This window comes from Ammodytes marinus (assembly GCF_949987685.1).
Source record: "Ammodytes marinus genome assembly, chromosome: 8".
Lineage (NCBI taxonomy): Eukaryota > Metazoa > Chordata > Actinopteri > Uranoscopiformes > Ammodytidae > Ammodytes > Ammodytes marinus.
In genome coordinates, this window is record NC_137212.1 from 4815097 (window position 1) to 4820096 (window position 5000).

Consider the following 5000-nt stretch of genomic DNA (forward strand, 5'->3'; position numbering starts at 1 on the left):
CACACACACACACACAGATGTAGATACGTCAAATGTAGGCTAATCTTTAATCTTGATGTATTTTCTTTTATTTTGTGTTGGCAATCACTATATTTTTGTTAGTAACGAGAAAAAATAGTTGTCAGATGTATAAATTGCACAAAGATACAGCCCCGGAAAATATTAAGGGACCAGTCTGGATTTTTCTTAAATCTTCGTCTCTACATTACTTATTGAAAATGCTCTTAATGACAACAAATGTATTGGAATTTGGTAGAAATGTTGTCAGTAGTTTATATCATAAAACCAAAATGTTCATTCTACTCAAACAAATGCTTATTAATAGTTAAACGAGAGACACTGGACATTAGGAGCGGTTTCTTAAAATTTTCCAGAGCTGTAAATAAACTTGCCTTGCCTTCCAAGCTCGGTTTAGGTTAACTATCTGAACCTGTTAGTTCTGCCCAATTTTCTTTAAAATTAATTTAATATTAAACAATTTATACTATAATACAGAAAATTTGCAACCACTGCAATCCCCTTAAAGGAATACTTCACCCATACGGAACCAGCGTTCTATCATTATAAAATCACCATTATAATATAATGAATGAGGTTTTTCTTTCCTCAGTCTTCCCTCAGTCTTCCCTTGGCCCAGCTGTCCTGTTAATCCTGATCCTTACTGTGATGTCACAGTAAGGAAAATGTAGGGTTAGACAGTGAGACCATAAAACACTCTTTCTGCCTTTTCTCAGGCTAGGATGATCCGATTTAATTTTATCTGCACATTTATACTAAATAGGATCTCCGAGTTCAATACACCTTCATATTCCAACCGGTGAAGTAGGTCTTTAAGAAGGCAAAGTACGTCTTGTCAAAAACCATGTACGTAATATCAAGTGTCACTCAGACAACCTGAGAAGCAGATCTCTTACTGACTGACTGTATATAATGTATGCTATAGTTTACGTAGCCACCCCGGACAAGAAGGGTTACACTTGTTATTTAGACCTCCTATTCGAGCGTTTTAGAACCCAAAATGGTGTGAAAATTGGTGTGATTTACGGTACAGATGCACATTAGCGAGTGTACGTGAGTTGGAAGTGTCTTTGCAGTGAGAAAACTAAGGGCACTTTTCACACCAGGGCAGCTTTCCTCCCAGATGTACTGAGGTGATTTTTTTTTCTTGCAGCTCAAAGTGTTATCAGTGATTTCCTGGAGTGATATACAGTGAGCGCACCACCGAGCTTTCAATACAAAGGCTTGAATCTAATGAGAATAACACACGGCGTCCTCACAGGGTGGTTATACTGTAATTACATGCACAGACAGACAGACAGACAGACAGACAGACAGACAGACAGTAAGACAGACAGACAGACAGACAGACAGACAGACAGACGCACGCACACACACAGACGCACACACACACACACACACACACACACACACACACACACACACACACACACACACACACACACACACACACACACACACACACACACACACACACACACACACACACACACACACACACACACACACACACACTATTCGGGGCAACATACCAAACCCAGGAGTGGCGGCGGAAGCAGAAAGGGCTGATGGGAACTTCCAGAGCGGATGACGTCATCACCTTGGTTACCTCCTTGTGTTCTAGAATATATTTTGTTTTCTTGTTTGTTTATTTGTTCTCGGCAGGTCCAAACTCAATAACTCACATGATTTGGATGAAGAAAGTGTAACTGGTATTTCCTGAACCAATCTTCTTATGGAGTATCAAGCACACAGGTGTCGCATATTGGTATCAAAAATTTCCCAGGATAAATCTCGAAATCGATCGCTTTATAAGTGCGTTCAGTTTTCGATAAAGCGGCGAGTTGTAGCTCGGAACGGCCACAGAACATCACCCTCCATGTTTGATTCAGGTACGGGCAGTTTTCAGCGAATATAATCATAATAAATAAATAAATAAATAATAATAATAATTTCGCGATAAGACAACAAAATAAAATTCCAGACGTTCAGGAAAGATCTAAATACTTCCGCGAGCTTCCGAAAACCTTCGTATCTCCACCGAATTAAAGACCAAACACACCAATACAAAATACTACAAAGAGAAAAAAAAAATCGAAAAAAAAAAAATTTAAAATATCCTTTAGAATAGTCAAATTCCTTCAAATTAAAGGCCAGCAAAAAAAAATACTATAAGTAAAAATGTAGATATAAATTTAAATGTGCTTCCTTATAACACACGTTGTCCATTGTAATGTCGAAAGCTTGTATTCCACGACAGTTTTTCTCTGAGTAACGATTGACAACTGCCTGTCTCCGTGTCCTACTGCTGAAATTGACGCGGTTCATCTTTCTAGTTTGTGCCTCAGTCCAAGTCTGCTACGTACATACAGGTCAGCTTTCAGGGATGATTCTTGATCCCCCGGCCCCAAGTAACCAGGGAACAACCAGGGTAGGCTATATATTTTTTTTTCTAATGTGTATTCTATGCTTGATGTATTTTATTAATCTTGATGTATTTCGTGACCCTGTGAAGAACTTTGAGTGGCCCTGAATTGAGTCTGAATTATGCTATGATACACTTGCCTTGTCTTGCCTATATCTGCATGGGACAAGACTGCTGAAAAATATGGCTTTTTATCAGTGATAGGTCAACTTGTTTTTTTTATTAAAAATAGTTTCATATAACGAAATAATACTGTTTGTTTTATCAGACTCTCACTTCTTAAAGCTACAGTGTGTAACTTTTGTATATGAATGAATGTCAGTTACATTCAAGACATCGCCAAACGAGTTGACACAAATCTAATTAAGCCTATCAGCTCCACTAACATCTCTCTGTATTTCTCAGAATGGCAGCGTTTACAAACTGGTGTCCCCCCCCCCCCCCCCCCCCTGACACTGGCGCAGGAGCTCAGAAAAATCCCAAGAAATGTTTCAGTTGCTGATTCTACTGCAAAGAAAAAACCTGGACGTACAGCAGAAGGTATAAAACCCATGTGTGATGTGATCACCTGAATGCTTAATTCACGTATAGATGCGCCACCAGTGTTGTTGTAATTACTCAAAATTTTTCATGGGGGGCGACAGAAGTGTCACGCATTTCTTATCAGTTTCAGTGAAAGAGCAAGAATGCTTCATGAATTTTTAAAAAGGTGCAACTTTACATTGGCCGCCACCTTCAGTGCCAATCACACCTTATAAGTCTACTAACACACCAAACAAGCTCTCATCAACTAACACAAAAAATGCTTTCAACATCAGTTTTTGCTGTGTTTCTTTTTAGATTTTTTTTTGCATTTTTATGCTTTATTGACAGTGTAGAGACAGAGTTGAAATGGGGCAGAGAGGGGAGTGACATGCAGATAACGACCGCGGGCTGGAATCGAACCCGGGTCCGCTGCTGGCCGAGGCCCATGGGGGGGACGCCCTACCAACTGAGCTAAGGGCGCCCCCTTTGCTGTGTTTTATTTAAATAACAGGTGAGGGACTAAATGCTTGGCTTTGTACTAAATGTCCTGTCTGTCTGTCTGTCTGTCTGTCTGTCTGTCTGTCTGTCTGTCTGTCTGTCTGCCTGCCTGCCTGCCTGCCTGTCTGTCTGTCTGCCTGCCTGTCTGTAACTTAAATTATGAGGTACTGTTGCTGGCACTTGTGTCACAATGAGATTAACTGTATTAGGTTATAGGAGCTCAGAGGAACTTTCAGATTGTGTTTATTCTAGCACCCCCTTTGGACAAAAGCGGTTTTGTTTTGAGTACGCCAGCTGTTGTTCCTGGGTGAGCGTATAATAACCATGACAAAGGCATTAAGAAAAACTGTATAAAAATAGCATTCTTTGCACTGATGGTCTTGTTTGCTGTTACATGTAATGTATGATCATCAGAGGAAAAATGTGACTGTTTAAAAAAAAAAGTTCCTTGTAGCACCTTTAATAGAGGTCAAATAGATTTTTGTTGAAATGAATTTGTTCACCAACACGTATATAACACCATCATAATAACATTTTCAGTTGGTTCCCCGTTAGCGTGATATCCGTAACACTTGCGTCAACATGCCTTCCATGTCACAACAGCCATGTCTGTGTGTGTGTCACTGTGCTGATCGGAGCTGCACGGCTCTGATTACATAGATTGGCAGGACACAGTATGAGGTTATAAGGTCTTCTGCAATTACTCCCAGTCCCCCCTTCGAGACACACAATCCACGCTATCTCAAAAAGTAACATTGAATAAAGGGGTGTTGTGAAATATTTAGCACTATTTATTATGCTGCTAACATTTGAGACTGTGGGGCGCCCTTAGCTCAGTTGGTAGGGCGTCCCCCCCATGGGCCTCAGCCAGCAGCGGACCCGGGTTCGATTCCAGCCCGCGGTCGTTCTCTGCATGTCACTCCCCTCTCTGCCCCATTTCAACTCTGTCTCTCTGCACTATCAATAAAGCATAAAAAATGCCCAAAAAATATCTAAAAAAAAAAAAAAACATTTTAGACTGTATGTACTGAAAAGCATTCAGTACAAATATATTTGTATTCACGCTGTTGCCCCTTCTCTCCGTTATAATGATAACAACAATAACAAAATAATATACATTATGATAACAGCTAGTCTACTTAATGTCATCCGGCGCAAGCACAGAACGTACGGCAAGTCGGTAGTCGGCTCGGTGTGTTCTTGGCATTTTCTTTGACCGTGTCGGGGAGAATGGAGCTGCCTGCATCGGCAGACGGTCGGCAGTCGGACCGGTGTGTCCTGGCCTTTATATCGCCACTAAAAAAAAAAAGTAAAAATGCGAAAACACACACACACACACACACACACACACACACACACACACACACACACACATATATTCACATTCACACACAAGCGCGATTTCTAATAAACAAATACAAGAGTAAAACTAGTGAGTTAATTTAAATGCCATATCCCATATTAATGCACATCAGCCCAACAGTAACGCCAGCTTGGTACATCGACCTGTGGACCTTTGTTCCTTCATGGTTCC